This window comes from Brachionichthys hirsutus, chromosome 7 (genome assembly GCF_040956055.1).
Source record: "Brachionichthys hirsutus isolate HB-005 chromosome 7, CSIRO-AGI_Bhir_v1, whole genome shotgun sequence".
NCBI lineage: Eukaryota > Metazoa > Chordata > Actinopteri > Lophiiformes > Brachionichthyidae > Brachionichthys > Brachionichthys hirsutus.
The window spans coordinates 2,069,359-2,087,865 of record NC_090903.1 but is presented as its reverse complement, the minus strand read 5'-3'; the positions used below and the strand labels follow the sequence as shown (position 1 = coordinate 2,087,865).

The following is an 18,507-nucleotide window of genomic DNA, read 5'->3' as shown; positions in this document are numbered from 1 at the left end:
CCCCAACTTGAACTTAAGCCCCGGAATTTGGTAGAGATATTCAGTACCTAGTGGACTCGTATGGGTTTGGGCCGGAGGACTGTTCGTAGGTCCTGGCCCATGACATCCTGGATCCATCCCTCATCAGCGTCTGCCTTCGTGTGGCATTGACCCCTCCCTGAGTGATGGAAGTAGAGATACGACTGTTACTCTTGATAGTTGCTTGGATAGCTTCACCCCCATTAACTTGCAGCAACTAAGTGTGGCTGTTGCCTCATCTAAACCGTGCACTTGTCTCCTAGACCCGGTCCCAACGAGTCTGCTTAAAGAAGTCTTCCCCTCAATTAGAATTGCTTTGCTAAATACGATTAATCTATCCTTACTGTCTGACGTAGTCTCTGACAGGAGAAGGAGAATGGCTGGACATGTACTCCGGCTGCCAAGGGAGAGACCAGCAAGTATGGCAATGGGGGGGAAAGAGGAAGCGAGGGAGGCCAAAAAATACGTGGCGACGGACAGCCAAGGAAGACCTAAGTGAGATGGGGGTCACCTGGTATGGAGCAAGAAGCACATGGGGGGGGGGGGGGGGGGGGGGGGGGGGGGGGGGGGGCTCGTCACCCAATGTTCCAATAGGAACAGGAGGAACTAAGTCCAAGTCAGTAAGTCAATGGAGATTGTATAAGCTACTAAGAAAAATATCCAACACTAGTTATTATATCTACTTTTTTTTAAACTCTCTTGTCACAGTTGAGAGGGGAAGAACTGCAGTAAAACCAAACCAGTAAAAACTGTGAGGTCCCACTCAGAAAAACAGCCTTTGGACAAAATGCTCTTTCTGTAAAGGCCAGTAAGATCTGGAACAGTCTTCCGCTCGCCATCAGGGAGCGTCTCACATTACAAACCTTCAAAACTCACCTCAAGCAGTGGTTGAAGGTAAACCTGGCCTGTAACCACTAGCTCTAAACGTTTTAGTACTGCGCTGTGTTTTTATTGTAACCTCTTGTTCTGCCGAGGGACTGCGGATGAAAATTAGCATTTTTGCTAAAATACAGCATATTTACATCTATTAGATACGTCTGTATAGATGTTCATTAATGTGCACTGTCCCTATCAAATAAATGAATGAATAAATAAATAAGTAACTGATGCTGCATTTTACAAAAACAAATGTCTGACCACAGCTCTCGTGGGCCACAGAAAATGATGTGGTGGGCCGGATTTGGCCCCCGGGCCTTGAGTTTGACACATATGCTCTAAATGGATAAAGTCGTACTTATCAAATAGGAAACAAGCCACTGTCGTCAATGGAATGCAGTCCTCTTGCTTGGATTGTCCGCTAGGGGTCCCCCAAGGATCGATCCTGGGGCCCATTTTATTTTCCCTCTTTATTAATGATATGCCAAATGTTTTGGCCCGGCATGTCTCAGTTCAGTTCAGTTCAGACAACTTTATTTATCCCAAGGGGCAATTCAGGTTACGCAGTCTAGCAGACCATCCAAACATCCACAAACATAATAGATAAATAAAATGGAATAGATAAAGACACTCAGTATGTTGACAATGCTCAGTAATGATGGTTATAGTGTATATTTAGAAGAGTTTAACAGTAACGGTTAGTTCTCCTACAGGGGGCGATAAAGCGGCGGCCTGAGGGCAGTAAGGTAAACTTGGAGCTCAGGATGTGGTCATGTTGGGAGATTATACATTTGGCTTTATTGACCACCTGTTTCTCCCATAATGATCAGATCTCTCTGCCGAAGCAGATTTTAACTAAGCTATTTAAACTGTTTTTGTCTTTGACACACAAACCATCAAACCAATAAACAAAAGAAAATGTCGAGAGAAAATAGTCAACATTTTGTCACAGACGTTAAAAGACTTCAACTTCCTCAGGAAGTAGATCCTTTGTTCAACAACAACAATGTTCTCAGTGTTTACATCAAACTTGAGTTTGGAATCGAACACAGTTCCTATCTGAAAGTATAACGGATTTGGTGAGCAGTTGTGACGTGTGCAGTACAAATCAGAAGCGACAAACCAAAGGGCTACTACATCCGCACAGTGTATCGTATGCAGTTCAGACACCAGATGGACAGAAGTACAGGGGGAACCGAACGTGTTTGAGGTTGTAAGATAATCAAAATGTGACTCAGCAAGGTGTAGTTACCTGTGCTGGTCCTCACAATGAACCTAAAGTGAGTACTCTGCCTCTAACGTCATACACAGCTAGTGGCCGTGTAATAAGTAGACCAAAAAGGCTTGTTGAAGAATAGCAGGTTGTGTAGTTAGTTTAGCAATACACTAGATACATAGTATATAGGAGAGATAACTGTTTGGCCATTTGTCAATTTCTTTGTTTGGTGTGAAGGTCGTGTTATTGTAAAAAAAACAACAAGAGGAGATATCAGGATATGTAACGCTGTGATGTCATTATAAGCTGTGACCACCAGGCGGGGCTAGTCAATAAAGAACACCCGAGGTTTCTGTAACGAATGACTGTGTGGTGTCAATACAAACAGTATTGTGATTCGTAACCCTGTGTTTTATGTTCCCTATTGTTTAGGGACCTGTTGAGGGACAACAGACAGAAATTAGCCTTTGGCTATGATCTGGCATATTTACGTATGTTTATATGTTCATTAATTTGTACTGACCCTATTTAAATTAAATAAATACATAAAGATTCTCCATCACTCTGCTCTGTTGACCCGAGGTACCTGAAGTCCTCTCCCTTCTTTACGCCTATTCCTTGTAGCTTCACTGTCCCCCCTGGGACCTTCTCATTTACACACATGTACTCTGTTTTACTCCTGCTCACCTTCATTCCTCTTTTCTAGAGCAGACCTCCACTTCTCTAGATTCTCCTCTACCTGCTCTCACTGCAGATCACAATGTCATCTGCAAACATCATATTCAGAGGAGCTTCCTGTCTCACCTCATCTGTTAGTATATCCATCACCATGGCAAACAAAAAGGGGCTCAGAGCTGATCCCTGGTGCATCCCACCTCTACACTAAACTCCCCTGTTACTCCTACTGCACACTTCACTGCTGTCCTACATGTCCTGAACTACTCTGAGATACTTCTCTGCCACTCCAGACTTCCTCATGCAGTACCACAGTACCTCATGCAGTACCACAGTTCCTCTCTGGACACCCTGTCCTAGGCTTTCTCTAGATCTACAAAGACACAATGCAGCTCCTTCTGACCTTTCCTGTCCTCTGTATTGATTTCTTATCGATCAAGATGATAGCTGGAATAAGGTAAATAAGTAAAGCCTGCTCCCTGTAAGCCAGCGGTGTCCAAAGTGTTTCAGGGAGGGCCGAGACACTCCAGGTTTCCTTTCCGACCATCTCTCCAGCAGCTGATCTCACCAATAAGGAGGTGTTGATAATTAGAATCACCTGCTTTAGTAACCGGCTGGAAGGAACACCTGCAGCGTCTCAGCCCTTCGTGGACAGTTTGCCCCCCCTGCTGTAAGCATTGGTCTCACCCTGTGAGGGTCATGTTGCTGTGCCCGTTAATTTGCCTGATCACCACACCTGTTTCTGCCTCTCGCTCCAGGACCTGCGGCGTACGGATTGGCTGCGGTCACCCCGGACGCACCTGAGACAGATTGAGGCAAATCGCCACCAGCCCTCATAAACCCTGCTCCGCCCGCTGTTCCCGGTCGGACTATTCTTTGGATTTCGCCTCTGGGTGCAGAACGTCTTTCTGCTGCTCCCGGTCCCTGGGTCTCGCCTCGCCTCGCCTTACCGACTGCAGCTGATTCGTTTGCCCGGTTTCTGCGTAGCATTTTTCTGTTGTGAATAATTTTTATTAGAGCTTGCTTTTTGTTTTTTTCTCTCGGCTGTGTTTTTTGTTATATATATATTTTCGTTGGGCTCCAGCCACCCCGCATCCTCCAGGATATTGTGTTTTCTGATGGACATATATCAGTAAAGTATAAAGTCCACGATCGCACCGTCTCCGTCCTCTGTTCCCTGGGGTCCCCTCGCACCAGTCCGCAACAGTAATAGTCTGACCAATCGATATGGACCCCGCAGAGAACGAACGGATGTGTCAAGTTTGTCAAGTTTTCATTGAGTCTTGAAGCAGTATCTCAAAGAATAGTATGCAGAAGCTAATTTATTGTAGGATAAATTACAACGGTCACACATAATGTTACTGCTATTGAACGTTTTAATTGGTAAAGAAACAGAGACAGGAACGTTAACACCCTCAAAATCGTATCGAACAAACAGGATGACATTACAGAAGCTGAAAAGTCGTGCTCAATGTTTTTAACTGTTCAATTCTAATTCTTAAAACAAATGTAAACAAAATGAAACAACAAAGACATTAGGTTTTAAACTAAAATGATATAAATGCTAATTATTTAGCCATCCTGGAGCGAAGACGCCTCTTAATGATCTGCTGTGTGCTCTTATCCTCCTCTGGCTCTCTGCTGATCGTCTAAAACATGAAAAAGAAGAAGTGAAAGTTAAATGCCTGCGTAACTGTAGACTTCTACTGAGAGATACACAAGATACTGACAACTATCTGGTCAAAAACTTCATTTTAATATGACCATATTGGGAAGGTTTGCAAAAATCTCCCAATATGGAAGACAAGGGGTTAACAGGACAGGCCAGTAAACATGGTGGAAGACGAGGGGTTAACAGGAGGTGCAGCGACCTGCGTCCATCATACAAACCTCCGAGCAGGAAGACAGTGATGAATAAAACCAGAAAGAACAAAGACATCCTTCAAACACAGCAGAATGTAAATGGGACTGCATCTTTTGGAATGGAATCTCCCTCTGGGGTTAATAAAGTTTTCTGATTCAAGTCAAACAATAAATGACTTTATAAATCTACTGTTTGTTATATATTGTATGTAAGTGTATTTAATTATATGGGTTCAGGTTTGTAGCTTTTTATACAAGACTCCGCCCAATTTAATTAAATCAAAACTCAATACAGGTGAACCTTCTTTAAAATGTCAAAACAACATAAATCATTACCCTCGCCGAAGGGGAGGCGAGGGTATTGCAATTGGGTGCGTTTGTTTGTCTGTTTGTTTGTCTGTCTGTTTGTTTGTCTGTTTGTTTGTCTGTTTGTTTGTCTGTCTGTTTGTTTGTCCGTTTGTCTGTCTGTCTGTTTGTCTGTCTGTTTGTTTGTTTGTCTGTTTGTTTGTCTGTTTGTGTGTCTGTTTGTTTGTCTGTCCGAGCGCATAACTCAAAAACTAGTAACCCAATTGACTTGAAATTCTTACACAAGCAAGGTTCTGTCCGTGGCTCGGTCCTCCCCGAGAATGGCGTTGATCCGGATCTGGATCCAGATTCTAGAATTATTTTTACATCTGGAATTGTGCCTGTGCTGTAAAGTGTTACTTTAAGAGGGAGGGACACGAATGGCATGATGTGAAAAAGAGTCCAGAAGGACTCTTGTAGTACGTTCTGGAGCAGCAAGCTAGAGCAGGTTTGGCCCCTCTGATCCGGAAGCCCTGTTTACTGTCTCACAAGATCCAATAGCCTTTTGGAGGCGGGGTCTGCAATCTCTGATTGTCGTTTTCTAGTGAGATTTTGGTGTAACGGGGATCAAAGGCACGCACACTGATACGCATAGTTTAATAATTTCACGTGATATAATTTCATTAAATCTTTTGTAAATATGCAGATTATGTGTAGTCGCCCCTTTTTGTAATAAACTGATGAGCCAAGTTTGTGACAATATGTAAAATATGCCGTTACGAATTTGTAAACAAAACACGTTAAATGTTGCCAATCAAATGATGACTAAGCTGTAGCTTCATTTATTTGTAAATCTGGCTGTGCCTCACCAGACATGAACCTCACCGCACGTCACTGGTGTAAACTGTAAAGATATGATCGCATTCATGCCAGGTTGATTTTTTTCTTTAAATTCAAAATTCTGACCAATTTAAAAGCTCACAGCACCTGGTATTCCAAGTGAGTCTCCTGCACATGTACTAACCAGGACCATGCCTGCTTGGCTTCCAAGATCTGATGAGATTGGGCACTCCCAGGCAGGTATGGCCGTGAGCTGAATGCCTATATAGAAAACATGGTATTTATAGATTTGTCACAATTTTAAACAACTCCAGCAACAAAGGCAACTTTCTTTAACCAGACAACGAAAACACATTTTTCTACAATCAGCCGTCAAGTCCTGAATTCCATGATCACATTCATCCCAGGTAGATTTTTTTTGTTTAAATCCACAATTCTTACCAATTTAAAAGTTCACAGCACCTGGTATTCCAAGTGAGTCTCCTGCACATGTACTAACCAGGCCCATGCCCGCTCGGCTTCCAAGATCTGATGAGATTGGGCACTCCCAGGCAGGTACGGCCGTGAGCTGAACGACTGTATAGAAAACATGGTATTTATAGATTTATCACAATTTTCAACAACTTCAGCAACAAAGGCAACTTTCTTTAACCAGACAACTAAAACACATTTTTCTACAATCAGTTGTCAAGTCCTGAATTCCATGATCGCATTCATCCCAGGTAGATTTTTTTTCTTTAAATCCAAAATTCTGACCAATTTAAAAGCTCACAGCACCTGGTATTCCAAGTGAGTCTCCTGCTCATGTACTAACCAGGCCCCTGCCTGCTTGGCTTCCAAGATCTGATGAGATTGGGCACTACCAGGCAGGTATGGCCGTGAGCTGGAGTACAGTATAGAAAACATAGTATATATAGATTTGTCACAATTTTAAACAACTTCAGCAACAACAGCAACTTTCTTTAAACAGACAACTAAAACACATTTTTATACAATCAGTCGTCAAGTCCTGAATTCCATGATTGCATTCATCCCAGGAAGATTTTTTTCTTTAAATTTAAAATTCTGACCAATTTAAAAGCTCACAGCACCTGGTATTCCTAATGAGTCTCCTGCACATGTACTAACCAGGCCCGTGCCTGCTTGGCTTCCAAGATCTGATGAGATTGGGCACTCCCAGGCAGGTACGGCCGTGAGCCGGAGTACAGTATAGAAAACATAGTATATATAGATTTGTCACAATTTTAAACAACTTCAGCAACAAAGGCAACTTTCTTTAACCAGACAACGAAAACACATTTTTCTACAATCAGCCGTCAAGTCCTGAATTCCATGATCACATTCATCCCAGGTAGATTTTTTTTGTTTAAATCCACAATTCTTACCAATTTAAAAGTTCACAGCACCTGGTATTCCAAGTGAGTCTCCTGCACATGTACTAACCAGGCCCATGCCCGCTCGGCTTCCAAGATCTGATGAGATTGGGCACTCCCAGGCAGGTACGGCCGTGAGCTGAACGACTGTATAGAAAACATGGTATTTATAGATTTATCACAATTTTCAACAACTTCAGCAACAAAGGCAACTTTCTTTAACCAGACAACTAAAACACATTTTTCTACAATCAGTTGTCAAGTCCTGAATTCCATGATCGCATTCATCCCAGGTAGATTTTTTTTCTTTAAATCCAAAATTCTGACCAATTTAAAAGCTCACAGCACCTGGTATTCCAAGTGAGTCTCCTGCACATGTACTAACCAGGACCATGCCTGCTTGGCTTCCAAGATCTGATGAGATTGGGCACTCCCAGGCAGGTATGGCCGTGAGCTGAATGCCTATATAGAAAACATGGTATTTATAGATTTGTCACAATTTTAAACAACTCCAGCAACAACAGCAACTTTCTTTAAACAGACAACGAAAACACATTTTTCTACAATCAGCCGCCAAGTCCTGAATTCCATGATCACATTCATCCCAGGTAGATTTTTTTTGTTTAAATCCACAATTCTTACCAATTTAAAAGTTCACAGCACCTGGTATTCCAAGTGAGTCTCCTGCACATGTACTAACCAGGCCCATGCCCGCTCGGCTTCCAAGATCTGATGAGATTGGGCACTCCCAGGCAGGTACGGCCGTGAGCTGAACGACTGTATAGAAAACATGGTATTTATAGATTTATCACAATTTTCAACAACTTCAGCAACAAAGGCAACTTTCTTTAACCAGACAACTAAAACACATTTTTCTACAATCAGTTGTCAAGTCCTGAATTCCATGATCGCATTCATCCCAGGTAGATTTTTTTTCTTTAAATCCAAAATTCTGACCAATTTAAAAGCTCACAGCACCTGGTATTCCAAGTGAGTCTCCTGCTCATGTACTAACCAGGCCCCTGCCTGCTTGGCTTCCAAGATCTGATGAGATTGGGCACTACCAGGCAGGTATGGCCGTGAGCTGGAGTACAGTATAGAAAACATAGTATATATAGATTTGTCACAATTTTAAACAACTTCAGCAACAACAGCAACTTTCTTTAAACAGACAACTAAAACACATTTTTATACAATCAGTCGTCAAGTCCTGAATTCCATGATTGCATTCATCCCAGGAAGATTTTTTTCTTTAAATTTAAAATTCTGACCAATTTAAAAGCTCACAGCACCTGGTATTCCTAATGAGTCTCCTGCACATGTACTAACCAGGCCCGTGCCTGCTTGGCTTCCAAGATCTGATGAGATTGGGCGCTCCCAGGCAGGTACGGCCGTGAGCCGGAGTACAGTATAGAAAACATAGTATATATAGATTTGTCACAATTTTAAACAACTTCAGCAACAAAGGCAACTTTCTTTAACCAGACAACTAAAACACATTTTTCTACAATCAGTCGTCAAGTCCTGAATTCCATGATCGCATTCATCCCAGGAAGATTTTTTTCTTTAAATTTAAAATTCTGACCAATTTAAAAGCTCACAGCACCTGGTATTCCAAGTGAGTCTCCTGCACATGTACTAACCAGGCCCGTGCCTGCTTGGCTTCCAAGATCTGATGAAATTGGGCACTCCCAGGCAGGTATGGCCGTGAGCCGAATGACTGTATAGAAAACATAGTATATATAGATTTGTCACAATTTTAAACAACTTCAGCAACAAAGGCAACTTTCTTTAACCAGACAACTAAAACACATTTTTCTACAATCAGTCGTCAAGTCCTGAATTCCATGATCGCATTCATCCCAGGAAGATTTTTTTCTTTAAATTTAAAATTCTGACCAATTTAAAAGCTCACAGCACCTGGTATTCCTAATGAGTCTCCTGCACATGTACTAACCAGGCCCATGCCTGCTTGGCTTCCAAGATCTGATGAGATTGGGCGCTCCCAGGCAGGTACGGCCGTGAGCCGGAGCACAGTATAGAAAACATAGTATATATAGATTTGTCACAATTTTAAACAACTTCAACAACAAAGGCAACTTTCTTTAACCAGACAACTACAACACATTTTTCTACAATCAGTCATCAAGTCCTGAATTCCATGATCGCATTCATCCCAGGTAGATTTTTTTTCTTTAAATTCAAAATTCGGACCAATTTAAAGGCTCACAGCACTTGGTATTCCAAGTGAGTCTCCTGTACACGTACTAACCAGGCCCGTGCCCGCTTGGCTTCCAAGATCTGATGAGATTGGGCACTCCCAGGCAGGCATGGCCGTGAGCTGGAGTACAGTATAGAAAACATAGTATATATAGATTTGTCACAATAATTTTTTTTTTCAAAATCTTTTTATTATTTTCTTATGAACACATAAAACATTGAAGTACAGCATGTACAAATACTCATACACATACAATGCACACATATCCATACACACTTACATTGATAATTAAAATAATAAAAACTGACACCAACAATGGAGACAAAAAAAAAAAAAAAAAAAGGGGTGGGGTGGGCGGAGTGAGGGGGGGGGGGGGGGTCAAGCTAGTCATATCTATGCATTTGTATGTTTATTTCTGTTTATTTTTGCTGAAGTACTCCAAAAACGCATCCCACGTCAAATAAAAGTCATCTACCCTCCGTTTCAGTTCGAATTTAATCTTCTCCAATTGAACGTGCTTCATTACATCATTTAGGAGATTTAAGTAGGACGGAGGTTTTTTTTGTTTCCAGTTTAATAGGATCAATCTCCTAGACAACACTGTAACAAATTTAATAACCGTTTTTTGCCTGTTCGAGAGACCAGTCAAGGCTGAGGGAACTCCAAACAATGCCAACACAGGATCAGGCTGTAGTTGTGTCTGACAAATGTTCGACAACATGTTAAATATCTTGGCCCAATAAGGCATTATGTCAGGACACTTCCAGAACATATGAGCCAGTGTGGCCTGCTCTTGGCCACACCGGTCACAAGCAGTGTTCACCCCTGGAAACATTTTGGAGAGCCGCACTTTAGAGAGGTGTAGTCTGTGCAAAACTTTGAACTGCAGAAGTCCATGCCGAGCACAAACTGAAGATGAGTGGACGTTGACCTGAGCTGCAGTCCATTGAGAGGCAGTGATGTTTATCCCGATATCCTGTTGCCAGGCCTCCTTTAGATGATCAAGTGAAGGCATGTATTCTTTGTCTGATATTTCGCGACGTATTTTAGAAATTGAACCTTTTTTCAGCGGGTCTTTTGAGAGTACAGTGTTCATCTCGGAGTCAGGGGGCCGAGAGGGGAAACCAGAGAATTTTGCTTTAACAAAGCTACGAATTTGTAAATATTTGAAAAAGTCCATATTTTCAATTTTGTATTTTTCTCTCAATTGCTCAAAGGTTGCGAATTTTCCACTAACATACAAGTCCTGCATGGAATTTATCCCTTTGGCTCTCCATCGATGAAATGAGACCTTACTGAGTTCTGGACCAAACTCATGATTATGTGTGATCGGGGTCAATGTTGAGATCTCCTGCCAATTAAAATGTCTCCTAATTTGATGCCAAATCTTAACTGAATGGGAAACCACAAGGCTTTTGACTTTGGGTTTATTATTTTTCAAGGAGGCATAAAGCAATGCTTGTAATGAGGTAGAATTGCAACTCTGATTCTCCATCTCTACCCAGTCAGCCCCCTGCGAATTGCACCAGAAAGACAAAGCTCGGATATTACACGACCAATAGTATACTCTCAAACAAGGCAATCCCATTCCTCCCAGCTCTTTTGGTCTCTGCAAAAAAGACTTTTTAATCCTGGGTGTCTTTTTATTCCAAATAAAACGAGATATTAAACTGTCCAATTTTGTGAAGAAGGCTTTGGTGATATAAAATGGTATGCATTGGAATAAAAACAGAAATTTAGGAAGAATGTTCATTCTTACTATGTTAATTCTTCCTGCCAGAGAAACTGGGAGGGTGTTCCATTTGTCCAAGTTGTGAGTCGTTTGTTCACACAGCTTTGAGAAATTATGTTTAAAAAGACCGGAAAATTCTTTGGTGAAGTTGATCCCTAAATACTTAAAACTGTTTGTGATTGTAAATGGATAAGAGGCAAGGACTTGGTTAGATTCTTGGGTCGGGCTAGTAATTAAAAAGATGACACTCTTTGAAAAATTTATTTTATATCCTGATATTATTCCAAAATCTTTTAAAACTGACACTAGTGTTCGACACATATAACAACAGGTCGTCAGCATACAGTGACACCTTGTGTTCGGTCTTTCCCCTTGTAATACCGGCATATCCTTCAGATGCTCTCAATGCAATGGCTAGAGGCTCAATTGCTAAAGCAAAAAGTAAGGGGGATAGGGGGCAGCCCTGCCTTGTTGAACGTCCTAGAGAGAAATAAGATGAATCTACATTATTAGTTTGTACAGACGCTTGTGGTTGAACATATAACAGTTTGATCAGAGATACAAAGTTGGGACCGAAACCAAATTTTAACAGGGATGAGAAGAGATAATCCCACTCGACCCTGTCAAAGGCTTTCTCCGCATCTAGGGAGAGCAGCAACTCTTGAGTTTGTTTATCTGTGTCTTGGGTGTAAATAATGTTCATCAATCTACGTATATTAAAGAATAGATGCCTGTCTTTTATGAACCCAGTCTGGTCCCGACATATGACGGTAGGAAGTATATTTTCCATGCGTGTTGCCAAGACTTTTGCTAGGATTTTATAGTCAGCATTGAGTAAACTTATAGGTCGGTATGAACTGGGTTCCAAAGGATCCTTCCCCGGCTTGTATATGAGTGAGATACTGGCTTCATAAAATGATGGAGGCAAAGAGCCCTTAGTCAATGCTTCATTAAACACTTGCAACATGGTAGGGGAGATCTGATCCCTGAAAGACTTATAAAACTCTGCTGTATATCCATCTGGTCCAGGGGCTTTTGAGTTCTGCATTTTGTTTATTGCTTGTTTTACTTCTTCTAACGTCACCGGCGTTTCTAACAAAGATTTATGATCTGCACTAATTTGAGGAATATTAAGGCCTTTAAGGAAACTGTCAATTATTGTAGGGTCGCCCGCTGATTCCGAAGTATACAATTTAGCGTAAAATCTTTTAAATTCGTCATTAATTTCTATTGGGTCCTTCGTTGTTTGTCCTGAATCCATTCTAATTTCCATTATTGATCTCGACGCAGCTTGTTCTTTAATTTGAGACGCCAAGACCTTCCCTACTTTTTCTCCATGTTCATAATATTTGTGCCCTAGCCGTGTTAATAGCCTAGTCGTTTCAGTGGTATATAACAAATTAAGTTCCGTTTGAAGAGATTGTCTTTTGTTATGAAGATCAACTGTGAGTGCAGTAGCATTTTGCTTATCTATTTCAGAAATTTCCTTGATGATATTAGATTCTTTCTCCCTACGTTTTTTATTATTAAAGCTACTCAAGGCAATCAGCTGTCCACGTAAATATGCTTTTTGTGTTTCCCAAAGAATACTCCTAGTGACGTCTGGTGTGTCATTGGTAGCCAGGAAAAATTCAATGTGTTTTTTAATTTCTTCATGTTCTTTTTGACCAGATAATAGATTATTATTAAATCGCCATTTCCTTGGGGATTTACATCCGATTGCAATTTGCAATAATACCGGACTATGATCTGACAGAACAATTGTTTTGTATTCACAATGCTGAACTTTTGACATTAAATCCTGATCTATCAGGAAGAAATCTATCCTGGAGTAGGAACGATGAACCGACGAGAAAAAGGAGTATTCACTCCTCTTGGGAAATAGTGACCTCCAAGGGTCCACTACCTTGTAGGTGCTCATAAAGGTTTGAAGGGTTTTTGCTGATTTTGACAGAGTCGCTACTCTCTGTGAGGACCTATCTAGTTGGGGGTCCAGGATCAGATTAAAGTCTCCACCGATAATAAGTTTGTGCGTGTCCATGTTGGGTATCATCGAAAACAACAACAACATGAACTGTTTGTCATCAATATTTGGAGCATATATACTAATTAATGTGATTGGCTGATTGTAAAGCATTCCTGATAAAATAATGTACCTGCCCCTACTGTCTTGAATCACTTTAGTCATAGTAAATGGGATTGATTTTTTAATTATTATTGCCGCGCCTCTACTTTTATCACTAAAATTGGAGTGATAAATTTGCCCTATCCAGTTTTTCCTGAGTCTATTGTGATCTTTATCTTTGAGATGAGTCTCCTGAAGGAGACCAATATCTGTACCCAGTTTCTCTAGATGTGAGAGAATATTACCTCTCACATCTAGAAGGGAGGGGGGGGGGGAGGGAAAAGACAAAACAAAAGCAAAACAAAACACAATAACAAGAGAACATTGTATATCAAATACAACCTGGCCTATGGCCCAGAACACGAAAACCCTCTCAGTCTTTCCCCAACCGGGAGACATACCAAGAGGAAAAAAGAGCCTTTGACTTCTCACTAAGTTCCGCTTACATAGTCATTAATCTAATATGTAATTTCACCTTCTAGATCAAATTATTCATCTAAATTGCCTGGGAGCTTCTTAACCCTGTTTTTGCTATCTGTGCAGAGCTATAGACATACAGATGGATAATTATGATAATAATAATCACACTAAACAGGAAAAAATAGTAATAATACCACCGGTTCAAAATATAATACTTATAGGAAATAAATACGTCCATATATGTGTACCTACCCACACACAAGCCACACATATACATACATATACCCATGTACATACATACAAAATAACTAAAAATACCGTTCCTGAAAAAAGAAAAATAACAAACGAAAAATAACAAACGTGTCATATATATTATATAAAAAGCAGAAAAGCACACGTGCAAATGAAATCAAATGTATATAACATGTATAAGCGAGCACTCACCCACTGAAGTAACGAAAAGGGAAAAAGAAAATAAATATATAAATATATATATAAATATACCCGTCCATTGTCCAAGCGCTGCTCATCTCCCAGGCAATTCCTCCATGTTGATCAAACGTTTCCCAAATCGTCACGGTTCTCCATCCACTGGTGTGATTCCCACAAGAAACTTTTCAGCTTTGTGTGGATCCGCAAACACACGCCTGGCTCCTTGCACTGTAATCTCCAGCCTTGCGGGGTAATAGAGGCTGTACGGGATACCTGCAGCACGCAGCTTCCCTTTAACCTGCTTGAATGATGCCCGGAGACGAACCACTTCAGGGGACATGTCTGGGAAAATATGCACAACAGACAAGTTGTACGAAAGCTGGCCTTTCTCCCTGGACAGCCTCAGAATCTTCTCCTTGTCAGCATAATAATGCAGCCGGGCGAGAAGCGCTCGTGGTCGCTCACCTGGTCTTGGTTTTGGGCCAAGGGTCCTGTGCGCCCGGTCGATGATGAGGGGGGAGCAAAAGTGGTCTTTTCCCAAAATCTGCGTCAAAAGCTCTGCCACAAATCCAGTAGGATTACCTTTCTCAATATTTTCCTCAACCCCAATAATGCGAATATTCTGCCTGCGGCTTCTGTTCTCGAGGTCCATGCACTTTTCTGCCACTTTCTTGTATTCCTTTTGCAACTTTTCATTCGCCGTTTCCAGTGAAGACACTCTGTCACCCACGTCAGTGAGTGACTTTTCTATCTCGTGCTGTGTGTTTACCGATTCAGTGTGGCTATCGGCTAGCGTCTTCACCTGTGAAAACAGCTCATCTCTGAGCGTTTTCATATCATCCTGAGCTTTCTGCTGGAATGCGGCTATGTCTCCGCGTAGCTCTCCACGCATGGCCTCGATTTGCGTCTTTATGTCAGCCGTCAGCGTCTCTTGAAACAATCTCAGTTCGTTCTGCAGTGCTCGTACCGTGCTAGTAGAGTTGTCCATCCGGTCACCGGGCAGGGATGTTTCATCCCGCAAGTTGCTGCGGCCGCTCACGGACGATGTAGCGCTAGCATTAGCATGCGCCGGAGCTACCGGGCTAGCTTCAGCCTGCGACGGAGCTACCGGACTAGCATTAGCAGTAAGTGAAGTTGTTTGGATAGTTTTCTGCGCAAGCTTGCGGGTCGATTTGGACGTCATTGCGGACTCGGTTCTGTCAAACCTATAATTTTAAACAAATTGAACGTGTTTGCTTGATCCAGAAGGTGAAAATCGTCGAATATTTAGCGGAGCTGCCCGTCCTCACTGCTTACTCCATTGGGGCGGAAGCGGAAGTCCCGGTGGAGCAACTTCTTCACTGGCCAGCCTTTCTCTTTCGGTTCGCCGACGGGTGGTTCGCCGACGGGTGGTTCGCCGACGGGTGGTTTGACGAGGCCGAACAGCGATCCTATGCACATTTTAACACAACCTTGTGTTAAAGTACTGTGGCTGCTTTAACCCGCGCTGGTCGCGCAAATCAGGTTACGCGCGTGCGGGTTCAGGTGTATGAGATTTCGCCGTGCTGGACGCGTGCATAAATGGTTGCGCGCGTGCGGGTTCACGCGTATGGGTATCGCGCACGCCGGTCGTGTGCATGAAAAGTTACGCGCAAGAAGGAATCATTATTACAATGTTTACCTTAAAAATAAGTGAGAACTAGTCTGGCCAGAGGGGGAGAGAGAGAGAGAGAGCGAGCGAGCGAGTAGCCACGTGGGGAGTGTGTCTGTGTTTTGAATGCGTATTGCGTGAGTGAAGTCTGAGCATTATTGGTCATCTGGCTGACGGTCCGTTAATGGCTGAAGATCATTTTGGGTTGATATTGTTTTGGCTTATGAGGAATGTAGGTGGTTATCAATTGCATCAAAAACAATATTAGTTCTGAGCAAAGGCTCCGGTGAAAGGCTACCTTTGAAGCCTCATCTGGTCAGCTTGTTGTTCAGGAACTGAATATTGGTCCGTGAGAACTTTGTATTTTGATCAACCACACTCTGTATTTAGCATAATGGGGATTTGTAACGGGAAAAAGAAAAAAGAGCCTGTTGTTAGTGAGCAACAGATCCCAACAGGGGACAAAAAATATATGAAATATCGCTACCCAGATTCTTCTGAGAATGTAAACCCTTGGGAAGCAAATTATGGATTCACTGGTCATTTAAAAGTAGAACCATTGAGGGAGATGCATATCCACATGAGAGTCAGAACAGAAAATGAACCAGTGAAGGAGGAAGTTGAAGGTTTACACCAATTAAATGAGCAGAGTGGCAAAGCAAGAGTGGATTGTTGGTTGGTAAGAATTGATGCAGGAATGGAGAATGCAACAAAAGGAAAAGGTGAAGTATTTTGGCACGATTTGGATGGAGAGGTGGAGGAAGAACGTCGAAGAATAAGGAACAAGTGGACAACCAGTAAGTATGGGAGAAAGAACAAGGTAAGTGAAGCCAAGTGTTGGAACTGTAACCGAAGAGGACATTTTGCAAGATCATGCCATAAAAAGAAAAAAGAGGGAAAAATGTTTAACAGTTTTCAAAATGATGGAGAATGTTTCAGAAGCAGACAAAGACACGCCGCATGGTGAATTGAAGATGGACGCTGCACAGAAACCTCATGCAGACAACAACTCCAAAATGGCGACCAGTTCTGCAGGCCTCGACTGGACATTCGTGCAAGGGGGGATATCTTTCCCAGTTGAAAATAGACATCTAGGAAGGTAGATTGTTTGTAAATAGATTATTTCTAGCAAAGAAGAAGGAAAAAGTGATGTTTTAGTAATTAAAGTACAAGAGGAAGTTTAATGATGGAGGAGATTTAAGAAGGATTGAGAAGGTCGCTTGGATGAAGTGGAGAAGAACGTCAGAAGGAAGAAGCAGGAACCGGTGAGTATACGGAAAGTATTGAGAATGTGTGGAGGAACAGCTAAGTTGAGGAAAAGAAACCAGAATGTGGTAAGTGTTGGAAATGTAACATGTAAGAAATATGATGTGTAAAGATTGTTTTGAGCATTTCAGAAGAGACAAAGAAGCAGCATGGAGAAACGGAATGCTGAGACCAGATGGCAGCTCCGAGATGGGGACCAGGACAACAACAAAATGGAGACTTGAAGCAGAAAAAGTATTTGTGAATTCCAGATTAGCATGACAGAACCATGTCTTGGCAGCCATGTCTGTGCTGTGAGAGCGTAGCTAACTCTACGGCACAGTCATTGATATGCAAATTTTTCTGGAGACACCTGTTGTTTGAGAAAGACCGGCTGGTTGCAGACCCATGTCCATGGTTTGTGGAATGCATAGCCACAAAAGGTCTTCTGAAACAGAGGCTGAATCCATGGAGACATGTAGCAGGAGTTTAGTTTTTAGATAGATTAAAAACTAAGGTAATCTCAGGATCTAAATAAAATCTAAAAGAATTGATGCTGATTCAACGGCGGACAGGTAATTGCACAAACACACGCACACATCTAAAGAGACTTTTGACTGTACGGTACAAGACAGATAAGGAGGTTAAAGACTGACTTCAGACTGAAGAAAGATGAGACGACTAGAGACAGACATGAATCGATTCAGACGTGAATTGGGGACTTGACATTTGTGAATATAACATGTAAATTTAATGCTATTTCTACCCTGGCAGGAGGGATCCCGGACTGGACTGGGAGCAGATAATCTCTCAGTCAACATATGGGTTCTCAATAGGTTGTAACGTGAAATGAAGGAAAAGGTTCAAAGATTTTATCGTGTGTCAATAAAGAAATGTGTTTTGTTCTGAGTTGCAAATGCCGATAACAGCTCCAGGAACACCAGGAGAGACTGCTAAGCTGTGATGCAGAAACGACAGCCAACGGAAGCGCTGTACGGTCGAAGGAACATCTCAGACAAGTAACAGCAGAGGAGATGCCTGACGGACTGGAGGTGTTGAACCTTCCAGCCAACACATGGCGCCCTCAATGGGAGCATCTCAGACAAGCATAGGGTGAGAGGCACATGGAAACTATTTTGAACTTATTTCATTCCGAATTGAGTGATGTATATAATATGTTGTGAATGTGATGTAAGAGTAAGAATTATTTTGAGACATTGTATTAACCAAGTTAGACTAATGCTAATAGAGTAGACTAGATTTACTAATGAAAGCAAGTTTGAACCATGGAATACTTTCATAGTTCAAACAGGAGGGATTGCACAGCAGTAATTAAATCAATAATTACTCTGGAAGAATAAAAATAATACTAAAAAATTTTGTTTGATGTGTATATATGTGTAGAATCACTAAATGCTGTTACAGTAGCCATAATAAGTAGTAAGATGTGAAACAACATGCAGATCAGATGTCACTGTATATCAGAGCGCTAGGCTAGTGTAGAGAAGGATAAAATGAGGTTTGGCCAATGCACGGAAGAAACCAAAAGCCATGGA

The 18,507-nt window shown here is 41.8% G+C and overlaps 1 long non-coding RNA gene and 12 pseudogenes across 2 annotated transcripts in view; all 13 read right to left on the bottom strand.

Moving 5' to 3' along the window:
* Positions 1-4,123: 4,123 nt before the first annotated feature.
* Positions 4,124-18,507, bottom strand: part of LOC137896163 (uncharacterized) — a 19,660-nt gene continuing 5,276 nt past the window's right edge. For both annotated transcript variants that reach the window (XR_011105568.1, XR_011105567.1), the window contains exon 3: positions 4,124-4,434. This is a non-coding gene — a long non-coding RNA (uncharacterized lncRNA). The remainder of the gene's footprint in view (positions 4,435-18,507) is intronic.
* LOC137897775 (5S ribosomal RNA) lies at positions 5,909-6,027 on the bottom strand (annotated as a pseudogene).
* LOC137897211 (5S ribosomal RNA) lies at positions 6,224-6,342 on the bottom strand (annotated as a pseudogene).
* On the bottom strand, positions 6,539-6,657 carry LOC137897729 (5S ribosomal RNA; annotated as a pseudogene).
* LOC137897869 (5S ribosomal RNA) lies at positions 6,853-6,971 on the bottom strand (annotated as a pseudogene).
* On the bottom strand, positions 7,168-7,286 carry LOC137897209 (5S ribosomal RNA; annotated as a pseudogene).
* On the bottom strand, positions 7,483-7,601 carry LOC137897774 (5S ribosomal RNA; annotated as a pseudogene).
* LOC137897208 (5S ribosomal RNA) lies at positions 7,798-7,916 on the bottom strand (annotated as a pseudogene).
* On the bottom strand, positions 8,113-8,231 carry LOC137897611 (5S ribosomal RNA; annotated as a pseudogene).
* On the bottom strand, positions 8,427-8,545 carry LOC137897061 (5S ribosomal RNA; annotated as a pseudogene).
* On the bottom strand, positions 8,741-8,859 carry LOC137897810 (5S ribosomal RNA; annotated as a pseudogene).
* On the bottom strand, positions 9,055-9,173 carry LOC137896575 (5S ribosomal RNA; annotated as a pseudogene).
* On the bottom strand, positions 9,370-9,488 carry LOC137896826 (5S ribosomal RNA; annotated as a pseudogene).